Source organism: Octopus bimaculoides, chromosome 3, assembly GCF_046866305.1.
Source record: "Octopus bimaculoides isolate indiv1 chromosome 3, ASM4686630v1, whole genome shotgun sequence".
In the NCBI taxonomy this organism is placed as follows: Eukaryota; Metazoa; Mollusca; class Cephalopoda; order Octopoda; family Octopodidae; genus Octopus; species Octopus bimaculoides.
In genome coordinates, this window is record NC_142930.1 from 108,848,429 (window position 1) to 108,862,295 (window position 13,867).

Genomic DNA, 13,867 nt, shown 5'->3' on the forward strand with positions numbered 1-13,867 from the left:
CTGAATTTCAACAAACTGGATGAAACTGAATGAAATATAAAATTTAAGAAGATTTATATATTTGCTGGAGCTGAGCTAGCATGGAGATTGATAATCACACATTTGAGATTAATCAATTATCAATAGATCCAACTGAACTGCTATATCCTACAGTCTGGGCTAAGAACATGTTTAAATTTTCATATATTTTTTTTATTGTGGAGTAGTCTGGTCTTGTTTTACCCAGTTTGCTGTGAAGCTGTTTAAATTTGTCTGAATATTTTGGTGAAAGTCAGAAAGTCAGGATGAACCTAATTAGTATTTGGTACTAAAGCCTCTTCAAGATACTTTTTTTTATAAGATTGAAAACCAGGATTGAATTTATATTTAGAGAGAGGAAACTGCTGTTGATATTATGTGATTTAATAAGTGGGGAGTGATAGTTGTAAGAAACTGGAAAGAACATTGTGTTTAATAATGTTGTAATGCATGTTTGAAGCCAGAATTTTAAAAATATTTTAACACTGATATAGGATTTATTTGATTTATAATAACAACCTATCGTCATATATTGCATCTCTTATATCTCTGCAATTTCTTTCAGTTTAACATATCAAAACAATGTCTGTATTGTGGTTGTTGTCCAAAGATAAGAAGTAGATCTTTGATGAAAAGCATTCCAGCAAGTTCATTCCATTGCTTTTTCAGGTACACTGTATCTAGGACCTGTATGATTCAGTGGTAAAATGTAATTTGAGTGAGATTTGTTTACTATTTCTAAAAAGTTAAGAAATCATATAGAAGCTCACTTATTGACTTTCTGTATGTATTTGTGTATATGCAAGAAGGTACAACATCAGAATAGTCAGAGTTTCTGAAATAAGTGGTTAACAGTATTATGCTTTGCCTTTTTAACTTCAAATCCTGCTGTAGTTTATTTTGTATTCCATCCCTTTAGATTAAATACAGTTTTTACTAGTAATAAACAGAGCTGCTTTAATTGACTATACAGTTCCACTCTGTATGATTAATAGCCTTGTACCTAATTAAATGAATAAATATTTTGAGTTTGTATATTATAACAAATGTGCATGTATGTGTGAATAGAAAGGTTTTGATACTGCATCAAGCCTTTGGGGTTAGGATCATAAACTCAATTTCCAATATAAAAGCTTTTGTTCACCTTGTTGCTTCTAAATCTGAACTACGTACTTAATTATTCAGGGTATGCAGAGAGCACCTCTTAATAAGATGCACCAATGTTTTCAAGGGATTGGTTTAGGAGGAAAGAAGTATGCCTTTTCAATTTCATTTATTGCAGTAAATGAACCAGCATACAAAATATAGTGGAATTTGAGGTTAGATTTTTCAATTAAATAAATGTGTCTTTTACACCAGGAAATACAGTAGTCAGGTTTTATAATGACGTAGATGGTGCCATAGAAACCAGTCATTTAAACAGCTGGTCTAACAACATGGTTCATTTCAAGTTACATCAAGCAATAAATATGAAAATATTCTATTTTTCCTATAGAATCTCATTTCACAAGTATATATATATATATATATATATATATATATATATATATATATATATATATATATATATATATATATATATATTTATATATATGTGTGTGTGTGTGTGTGTGTGTGTGTGTGTGTGTGTGTGTATGTATGTGTGTGTGTATATATATATAGATAGATATAGATATATATATGTACACACACACACACACACACACGCACACACACACAAACATATAGGTGTTTATGAATATATGGAGACACAAGTCTTTGTTATAAATATGTGCTTGTTATGAAAGGTCCAAAGATTGACGCATTGTGTCTGTAAATTTTGAGAAGGATTCAATGTATGCTGCTAATGAGTAATGAATATATAATGTGTTTTTCCTTGACCTTGAGTTAATTGAATTGCAAAACAAACTCAAGATTATAAAGTATGTGCATTTTTTTCCTTGTTTCTTTCAATTTCTTTTGAATTATTGAAAATAACGATGGTAGGTAGGTATGTCTTTACTAGGGTCAGAATAGTTTCCTAGGTTAAGAATGGAATATATTGTAACAAGGAGACAGATACCAGAAGTAAAGGGAAATTAAGAGTTTTGTAAGTGTAAGGGAGGTATATATATATATATATATATATATATATATATATATATATAACGAAATTCAGCGGAATACCAAAGCGTAAGCGGGCAAGACATTTAAAATTACCGAAAAAAAATCATTATTAAAACAGGAACCGGTTTCGAAATTAAGAGAATTTGAGAACAATTTAGGTCTTAGTAGACACAAGATGTGATCTATTTCTAACACATTGAATGTCCACGTTAGTGGTCAACGTTATATATAAAAATATACTTTAATCCCCTGAGATTGCAGATATTGTTTCTGAATCTCTTTGATTCTTTAAATGTGCTAGCTTCCTGGTAATTAATCGATATTAATTAATATATGATTTTTTACCCTAAGTTTTAATATATCATCATCATCATCATCATCGTTTAACGTCCGCTTTCCATGCTAGCATGGGTTGGACGATTTGACTGAGGACTGGTGAAACCGGATGGCAACACCAGGCTCCAGTCTGATTTGGCAGAGTTTCTACAGCTGGATGCCCTTCCTAACGCCAACCACTCAGAGAGTGTAGTGGGTGCTTTTACGTGTCACCCGCACGAAAACGGCCACGCTCGAAATGGTGTCTTTTATGTGCCACCCGCACAAGCCAGTCCAGGGGCACTGGCAACGATCTCGCTCGAAAATCCTACAGGAGCCAGTCAGGCGGTACTGGCAACGGCCACGCTCAAAATGGTGCATCTCATGTGCCACCCGCACAAGAACCAGTCCAGGGGCACTGGCAACGATCTTACTTGGCTTGCCGGGTCTTCTCACGCACAGCCCATTTCCAAAGGTCTCGGTCCGTAGTCATCGCCTCGGTGAGGCCCAATGTACGAAGGTCTTGCCTCACCACCTCAGCCCAGGTCTTCCTGGGCCTACCTCTTCCACGGGTTCCCTCAACTGTTATATATATATATATATAGATAGATAAACTTACTTGGAAATGGATGTGTGGCATTCAATCATATTATAATATAAATAAAAAATATATATTTATGTTAAATTCAAATTACGATGAACGTAAACAAACAAACGAAGTTTGCTTTTAGAAGCGTTGAGATGTCTTAGAAAGTTAAAGAAGTGATTTTAAATTCTCAAACGCAGGATAATGCTAATAATATAGCCTGAACAGGATAAGCTACCCCTATTTTGCAGAAAAAAGTGTAGGCGGCCAGCTAATATTCATGTATATATACATACATATATGTACTTACTTACATATATATGTATAAATATATGCATATATGGGTACAGGACGTCACAATACGTAAACACCATGAAATACGAGGTAAACTTGGATATGCGAAGGAGAGAAACAAAAGGAAAACGAGACAAGTAACATAAAGAATGACTCTTCATCAGTTGTTGGCTGTTTGTGTATGTGTGTGTGTGTGTGTGCGGGCATGTGTGTAGTTTCAATGATGATGCCAAACCAAGTAGTGATATTTTGAAATCATTTAATATGCACATTTCAGATTTGCATAATCTGTAATAGGGAATGCATCAATTGCATAAACCTTCTTCAGGTGCATGTATGCATGCATGCATGCATGTATGTATGTATGTATGTATGTATGTATGTATAGAGCAAGCATGGCTGAGTGGTTAAGAAGTTTGCCTTGCAACTGTGAGGTCCTGTTGCATGGTATCTTGGACAAGTGCCTTTACTGTAGCTTTGGGAGGACAAAACTCTGTAAAAATATGTTGGATGGATTGTACCTTCAATTCCAATGTCCAGCCACATTTTACTGTGTTACACTGATTCTACTTGAGGATTATATTAAGTGTACATATGGCTGTGGAATATTCAGCCACTTTCTACACTGATTCACCTGGTTGATTGAAAATGTGGAGTCTCATAAGTTGAAATCAATGAGAGGGTCCATCATGTAGATGTGCATATATATATATTGTGTTCATCATCATCATCATTTAAAGTCCATTTTTCATGCTGGCATAGGTTGGATGGTTTGATAGGAGCTGGCAAGCCAGAGAGCTGCACTAGGCTTCAGTTGTCTGTTTTGATATGATTCCTACGGCTGGATGCTTTTCCTAATGCCAACCACTTATGCATACACACATAAAACATGAAGTAAATTCCTTTGTGTTAATTTATAACTAAACTTAATTACAATGTATTTATTATTCTTGAGTTATCTGGCACAGTTACTTCCCTCTTCAAATATTAAACTGAGTCGCATTGGCTGAGTTCATGAGAGCATTTTTCTGCCAATTAAAGGGTCAACGGTTCATATTCTGATGCCAATAAGGTGTTATTTCACTTAGTTATTCTTGACTCAGTCTATCTAATAAATATAGGTGCAGATTCACAGGTGTGCACACCATCGATACTCTATAAAGAACATATAATGAATGGGTTTCTTGACAGTGCCTACTACTGGATTTTTACCTCTCCTACACACACATAGAGAGTGTTGGAATGTGAAATCACTCTACTGAACCGTTTCTAGAAAGTGATTCTGAAATTAGTGGAATCTCCAGGAGTTTGATCTTGCAACAAAACTGTTATGATATAATGAATTTATGAGGAGAGACTATGAAGTCTTAAACTGATTATTTGGTCTTATTTAAACAGGAAAATGACGAAGGATGTAAGAAATAGAGACAGAGAGAGAGGAAGAGAGAGAGAGAGAGAGAGAGAGAGAGAGAGAGAGAGAGAGAGAGAGAGAGAGAGGGCAATAGGAAGAATATCTCAGAAATTTTGAAAACTCTACTGTGAAAAGAATCACTTCTCAAAATAATTACATACAGTGCAACAAATAAATAAATAAAAATAAAATGAAATAAATATATAAAAATAAAATAAAATAAATAAATGTAAAGTAAGTTTTTTTTTTACGAAAAAAATTATTCCTGTTCATGAGCTTTGAGTTCAAAGAAACAATTTAATTCACACTTTTGCATGTTTGTGATTAATCAAATAGTTGTTTTTTAAATTTTTTGTTTAGTATTTTTTACAACTCTCTTTTGTAATTTTAGCTTAGAAAAGTGTAGAAGACATTCCAATTCTAGTGAAATGACACCAAACAAGCAAAAGGGAGAGAAAGAAAATATACAAAAGCATGCAGGAGTTTCAATTTTCCTGATTTTAATTTGAAAAATCTTATCATTTCATGATCTGTTTTTTTTTTCTCTTTTTATTATTTTCCAATTAATTTCCTTCATTATATTCTTTATTGAATCCATGTTTCACAATAAACTCTAACAAAACTTTTGTCAACTTTCCCAGGTAAATGTAACAGTTTTCAGTGTATTTCATACTGGCTTATTACACAAGTGTATTTAATAATTAGGAACATGAAAAGTGAAAGACTTAGAGTTTGCATGAACAGAATGCTGGACTTGATGCTTTACTGTTATTACTTAGTTCATATAATACAGTTGTCCAGTGTTAGTACCAGTAATGCACTGGGGTTTTACTTGATTGATTATATATACTCCTGTCTAATACTTACTTCTTTTGTTCTGATTAAAAGAACAAACCAATACTCCAAGCTATATGGCATCCTCACTATTGCTAACGCCACATCCTGAACCTGAAACCACATGGTTGGAAAGCAAACTTCTTAGTCACATAGTTGAGCATGTGCTTATACGAGAAACCCAGATTACATGCTGGCATGGGTGGGATGGTTTCACAAGAGCTGGTCAGGCAGAAGCCTGCACCAGGGTTCTGTGACTGTTTTGGCAGGAGTTTTACAGCTGGATACCCTTCCTATCACCAACCACTCAACAGAGTGAACTTAGTGCTTTTTACATGGCACAAGCACAGGCAAGGTCAGCAGTGCTTTTTACATGGCAAGCCATGACTGACATGCAGTATGCAAACTGATGATGTTAGGGCTAACAGAAGAAATAATGTAGGAATATTGTTGCCATTTACTCCTAGATAGACCTGACCTGGTCAACAAAGGATCAAAAGTATTTCATCTATGATATTATTTTTATCACAGATTTGTATTTAGAAACACAAAATCTTTCCATTCCTAAGACAGTGGAATGTGGATATGAGAGATTTGAAACTGCTATTTCTTGCAGATGAAGTGACTGTATAGAGATACCATCATTGGCTGGCTAAAGTGAGACGAATATTGATGAAGTTCTACAGTAACTGCATGTAGGCCATATCAACATGGAAATATGGTAATCAAGTGATGAGGCAGTGAAGGATGATGACGATGACAATGACAACAATGATTATGATGATGACGACAATGATGAGAATGATGATGATGGCAACAATGACAATGATGATGATGAGAATGATGACAATGATGATAATAACGATGATGAAGATGATGATTGTTATTAATCTTTTCTTGACTATGATGATGTTATCATTAGACTTTCCAGTCTCAAGACATAAATACACTATTAGATTATTACATCAATATTGTTATATATTAAATTGGATGTTACGTTTTAAATGCTTGCTGTTCATAAGTTGGGAGTGTTGCATTCTCAGTTGAATTTAAACAAATGGCTAACATCTTTTGAAGAAAGTTACAGTTACTTAAGGTCAGGAAGACTGGTCTGTAGAATTTAAATCAATAGATTAGAGTTCAGGATATTTCAAAGAACAAAGCTTGACTTTTGAAGCAATAGAGTAGACATACAAGATAAAGGGTATTTGGTACAGTGTTTAAGAATATCAGTTGAACAAGGTATCGAGCGACCATGGAATTTTATCTGTAGTTCATAAATAATGAAATGTCCACTGTAAATTCAAGCAAGAGTTTAATGTGAAGTGCATTATAGAACTACTTCAAAATTACATATTCATGTGTGTGTGTGTGTGTGTGTGTGTGTGTGTGTGTGTGTGTGTAGCCTTGTGAATGAATTTGGTAGATGGAAACTGAAAAAATTTGTCATGTGTGTATGTATATTTTTGTCTTGATATTGTGTGAAAATTGTTAACGAGTGTCACCATCATGCAGGTAATGTTCTTCAGTTCCAATCTTCTGTTAAAACAGGTTCTGCCAAAAGGAAATATTGCCTAGCTTGGAAATAGGTAAAAGTTTAAGTCAGGAAGGGTCTCTACCTATAGAAAGTCTACCTCTGGATAATTGTCTGTTCATTACAGTAGTTTCTTATGTAACTTTTTAATAGAAGAATGAGAACATTACTCTATTAATAATTGACCTGAACAAACTTCAGCCACATCCCTGCTGTATTCTTGGGATATTATTTTCTTTGTAAAATTACTCCTCATTTGATGATTATGGTCTTTTGTAATGGAGTAATGTTCTCATTCTTCTATTAAAAAGTTATGTAAGAAACAACTCTAATGAGCTAAATACTCATAGGGTTGGTTTCCTCTGTGTACACAACCAAAATATCCTATTTGATACTCACCAACCATGGGCCAGAACTACAGAGACTATCCAACCCTATACACACACACACACACAGGCATGACAGAAGGAAATAGACACTCCACAAAAAATCGCTTTGTGTTTGTTTTAACTTGAAAAGGTTTATATTTTTTATTAATTGACATTTTTAAGTTTCAGGTTCTATATGTGACTGCTTAATCATGCCATGTACAAAAGAAGCCTTGGAACTGTCTGAATTTCAAAGAGGCTGTATTGTCGGTCAATCTTAAGGTGGATTAAGTGTAAAATCACAGAAAATCTTGGGATCCTGCTTTCTACATTTAATAGAGTGATTGTGCAATTCACTAGAGTGGGGAAGGAGTCCACATGAACTCACCTAGGAAGACCAGGGCCCTCTGACAGGATCTTTCATTTGTTAAGAGAAGTGTGGAGGATAACCTTTGTTGCAAGGCCTCTGACATAGAAGAACAAGTTGATATCGGTCCCAGAACTGCTGTCAGGTATTTCCATGAACTTGGCTATTATGGCAGAGCAGCAAGAAGAAAGCCATTTCTTCGACCAGTCAATATCAAGTGGAGAAAAGATTGGGCCAGGGAAATGGTGTAGAGGTATTTTGGGACACTGTCATATTCTCTGATGAGTCCAGATTTGCTGTATTTTTTGTTAGTGGTCAAGTGTGGATCTGGAGACACTGTGAGCAAGAATTTGATGTGAAAAGATTACAACCAACAATGAAACACAGTGAGTATACTGTGATGGTCTGGAGAGCAATTTGGAGCAATGGTCAATCAGGAGTGTGAGGGAAACATAAACTCAGATGAATATGTGTCCATATTGCAGAAAGGACTCCTACCAATCTTCTCCAGTGGTGAAATGATTAAAGAAAACTCTTTATTTATGGAAGATGGGGCTCCTTGTTACATGGCTAAAGAGACCCAAGACTGGTTAGAAGAGAATGGCATCAAAAAGTTTCCATGGCCAAGCCAGTCACCAAAATATGAACCCTATTGAACACCTCTGGGGTATAATGGGCAGGACTTTTCATAAAAAAGAACAAGAAAGCATTTTCAAAGCCAGATCTTTTGAGATTACTGCATGAAACTTGGCAAGAAACTCCTCAAGAGAATATTCGTCATCTGATCAGTAACATGCCTAATAGGGTGCTTGCATTGATAAAATGCAAAGGCATGTCTACAAAATATTAGATATTCACTTTATAATGATTAACAAATAATTTGAATGTTTAATTTCAGATTTAAATAAATTTTAACAATTATAAGGATGTCTGTCTACTTCTGTCATGTCTGTGTATATATGTATTTATTTATTTATTTATGGGTTTCAGTCAAATGGCTGTGGTCATGCTGGAGCACCACCGTGAGATATCAGTATATATATATTATCAATAGATTTTGTAATGATGTCCACTGATGACAATGAAGACAGTATTTATTTTATCAAGTGATAGTGTACAGTAATGTGAACAAATTTAGCTAAAATGTGAGATAGAATAGATAGCCAAATTTATAGTCAGACAGAAATAAAGGATATGAATAAATGCAGATAGATGAAGAGACATAAGCGTAGATAAATAGATAGATAGATGATAAAACAAATGCAAAATGATAGCTATAGAGAGATATAGTTAGATATTGACAAAAAAAAGCTAGATAGATGAAGACAGATATGAATAGATATGTACATACAGAGAGAAAGAGTGAGTGAGAGAGAGAGAGAGAGAGAGAGAGAGAGAGAGAGAGAGAGAGAGAGAGAGAGAGAGGGAGAAAGAAAAAGAGAGAAAGAGGAGAGAGAGGTGGAGAACAAAAGAAATATGGAAACTGAATGTTGTATACGATTTTAGTGCCTATCAGTCACTAAATCATACTAAGCCCTTTTAAATTGAACACTTATGCGTTATGATACTGCAGAATACTGACCAAACAATTTAGTAGTTGTAGCATTTTGTGAGGATAGCTGACTGCTGAAATATTCCGCAACATACTAGAGATAAAACTTAAGAGAGTGTGCTTGAATAAACAGAGAGATAAAATTACTGTAGTACAAATATAATATAGTAAAAGAGATCTGATACGTTATTCTCTGGATTTTCATATTGTCATTTCAACCCATTGAATTTGGCAGTAAATTTTTATGCAGAGGCTGGCATTGTGTGAACTGATCTCTAGAATGCAAGTATTAATATGCTGTCGAAGATAAATTCGGCCAAATGCCATTTCTTTAAGAAAAAATTGAACATCAACAGAGAAATTCAGATAAGCTGAAGTGATCACTGCATCTCCTCTGAATGATAGCATAGAATTTGGCAAGTTCTTGTAATGAAGCAAAATCATGTCACTTAGCCAAATAATTCAAAATAGGAACTGAACAAGATTTGTCCAAGAAAACACAATTTCAGAAAGCAGTTAAAAAGTTCTTTCTGTAATGCAGTTCTTATTGAGAAATATCAGCCACATTTTGATTCAAATGTAAACAATTAAAGTAAAGATGAAAGGAAACAGATTCTATAAGAAAGCTTGCCCATTTTTCATGTTTTTATTGCAAATATAAAAATTAAAAACTTGGCTTTCCTTGCTGTAGAAATTCATAGCAAGAATCTCAATTTAGTGTAAGTAGGCTATCTATCTTTCTAGCTATATCTGTCCACAATGTAGTACTTTACCATGCACTAAATAAATGCTGTCTTCATTGAAATCAGAGGATATCATTACAAAACCTATCAATAAGTTAACCATTCGTCTTTCCAGCCAGCCATTCATCCACCCATACATCCAGCCATCTACCCACCATCCATCTTTCCATTCATCCACCCATCTATACATATATAAATACACACATACAATCCATAAGCAATACAAGTGGAGAAGATGAAGTGGGGAAACATTGCAGGGAAAAGATCCCATTCCCAGCAAGATCTAAAATCATTCTCTGGACCAAGATCTTCTTTTACTTGTTTCTTTCATTAGATGTGGCCATGCTGGGGCACTGCTCTAAAGAGTTTTTTGTTGAATGAAACGATCCTTGTAGTTGTTACTTCTTTGTAAAGTCTGGTACTTATTCTATTGGTCTCTCTTGCTGAAGCACTAAGTTACAGGGAGATAAACACACCAATACTGGTTGTTGTCAAGTGGTGGTGAGGGATGAGCACATGCACATACATGCACACACACGCACACACACACACACACACACATACACACGCATACACACATAAGGCGGCAGCTGGCAGACATGTTAGCACGCCGGGCCAAATGCTTAGCAGTATTTTGTCTGCCACTACGTTCTGAGTTCAAATTCTGCTGAGGTCGACTTTGCCTTTCATCCTTTCGGGGTCGATTAAATAAGTACCAGTTACGCACTGGGGTCGATATAATCGACTTAATCCATTTGTCTGTCCTTGTTTGTCCCCTCTGTGTGTAGCCCTTTGTGGGTAGTAAAGAAATAACACACATATACACACATGTGCGTGCATGACAGGTTCCCTTCTATTTCTGTCTACCAAATCCACTCTCAAGGCTTTGGTCAGACCAAGGTTACAGTAGACAATACTTGCCCCAAGATGCCGTGCATTGGGAGTGAAACTGGAATAAGATGCTTGGGAAGCAAACTTCTTACCACACAGCCACAGACAATACTGTACCACGGTCAGCAGTAAAATCAATCTGATTAATGTCATAACTGTCACCAAAGCAGTGGTAAAGTTGCATCATGGGAAGGCACTAAGCAGTGATCTCACAGCTGGCCACTGGTAAAAAATGATTTTTTTTATAGGAAGCCATTTATACATATATTTATAAAAATCCATGGAAGGTCAGATCAACATACACACTGCACACAAGTTGCATGAACTAATTCCTCCAAGACCATTTCAATTTATTAATATAGTTATTGGTGAGCAGGCAGGTAAATAAAAAGGCGTGAAGGGATGTGCCAAACAACTTTTAGTAAATGAAGCTATGCTGTCTAAAGTAAGAAAACACCGTCATCTGTAGAAAAGACTGAACTAGGATAGAACTAGGATAAATAACACTTTTGCCCACAAAGAAACATAATGCAAAGAATGTTGCTCATAAATACATAACACAAAGAATGTTGAGGGAATGTTCTCATCAAAACTTCTACCAAATGCAAATATAACAGGCCTGGTATAGTTATTTGGAACAGAAAAGAGGATTTGGTATAATCTAGAGGTTAAAGGCCCTGCTAATGTGAACATCTTTTCCAAAATCACCGAGAAGGAGAATATTTATGGAGAATTGCTTTGACACTTGCAACTCTTATACCTTGATTATAAGTCATATTTTTACCTATAATAATTGGTGCACTTGATTATTCTAGTAAATACTTGAGTGAAAATCTGGAAAAGCTTGGAAATGAAAAAGACAGAGACCTGTATTTACTGATACAATTTGAAAATGGAATGGGAAAAAGATGCAAGACTTTCCTAAAGTTCAGCATGGAGAAAATTTCATTGCTATCATCCTTATTTTTTTGAAGGAACTTCTTTTTCTCTATTTTAGGAAGAATTTTAATTAATAAATAAATACATATATTATCATTGTTAATCGTTCCATAATGTGCTTTACATTAAACTCCTGCTTTGATTTACAGTGGACATTTCATTATTTATGAACTACAAATAAAATTCCATGGTTGCTCGATACCTTGTTCAATTGATATTCTCAAACACTGTACCAAATACCCTTTATCTTGTATGTCTATTCTGTTGCTTCAAAAGTCAAGCTTTGTTCTTTGAAATTCCTGAACTCTAATCTATTGATTTAAATTCTACAGACCAGTCTTCCTGACCTTAAGTAATTGTAACTTTCTTCAAAAGATGTTATCCATTTGTTTAAATTCAACTGAGAATGCAACACTCTCAGCATACGAACAGCAAGCATTTAAAATTGTTATAAACATTATCCCTAAGCATATTCCAAGATGAACATTACCTTCCAAATTAACATCAAACATTCTATTTACATTCTCTAATTATGACATTTTTAATCCTTTAGCATTCAGATTACTCTGTCATGTGTAATGCTTATTTATTCACATTGCTTTTGTTGTAGTGAAAATGGTACACTCTTTCCCATGCGACGAAGTGGTATGAACCAGTCACTATAAAGTCAGACAGTTAGTCATTGTAGGAGGTCAGAAGTAGTTGAGTCGTTGTATGAGTTCTCAGTTTGGAGTCAGTGTCATATATGAGATTGAGTTACTGTCAAGGTAGATGTTTCAAGGTCATTGTATTGTGGAGCTATCAGCAATAGCAGGACAGATGAGTCAAAGATAATAAGATGCAGAATACCACCACAACATAATAGTGGGGGCATGAATATTACAGTGCTGACAATAGCATACAAGTGGATGAGGATCCATATTAAACAATTTTGAATTAATCATGCATTATCTCATAACTTCAAGATTTCAATGACGTGATTGTTTATTTTTAGAATGACATTCTAGAGGAGGTGCGAAAGGCTGGATCTGGCCAGTTTAAACATAGAACAGATAGAATATTTGGGGCCAGATATAACTGGTTTAAATGCTAAAGGGTTAAATATTTATGAGTAGAAAAAATAAATATATATTTTAATTTTGTTAAAATGCTTAACCAAATTTAGAACTTTAAAGCATCTTGAATAATATCTTACGAATGAAATACAAGAGAAAATCAGATATCTTGCACAATTACCTTATTCTAATGCATATTAAAAGTCTTTGTAAAAAGAAAAAGAGATTATCCTAATTAAGTCATTTTACAATCATCGTTATCATTGGTTTTAACATCCACTTTTCCATGCTTGCATGGGTTAGGGTGAGTTTATTGAGGCAGATTTTCTATGGCTGAATACCCTATCTGTTGCCAACTTTCATCTGTTTCTAAGCATGCTGATATTTCCTCATAGTCAGACATGTTTTTGCGGAATACTGCAAATGAATGACACTGCTTGTATGCCCGAGATACACATTTACAAACATCACATGATGTTAAGATAAGGAGACACAAACATGCACTCATACATACATATGTACATACATACATACATATGTACATACATACATACATACATACATACATACATACATACATATGTGACAAGCTTCTTTCAGTTTCTCTCTACCAAATTCACTCTCAAGGCTTTGATTGTTCAATGGCTATAGAAGAAGACACTTACCCAAGGTACCATGCAGTGGGACTGAACCCAAAGCCATGTGGATGGAAAGTAAACTTTTTAACCACATAACCACATCTGCAATATTTCTTTTAATTTATGTTTCAATCTGTCTCAATTGCAAAATACTTGGACGACATTTTTCTGTCATTAAATTTTACTAATTCATATTCTGGAAGGTTCCTTTTAAAA

The 13,867-nt window shown here is 34.6% G+C and overlaps 1 protein-coding gene across 3 annotated transcripts in view; it reads right to left on the reverse strand.

Moving 5' to 3' along the window:
• The window catches only part of LOC106867600 (voltage-dependent calcium channel subunit alpha-2/delta-3), a 669,388-nt gene that overhangs the window by 118,625 nt on the left and 536,896 nt on the right, over positions 1–13,867 (reverse strand). The gene's annotated exons all lie outside the window — the stretch shown is intronic.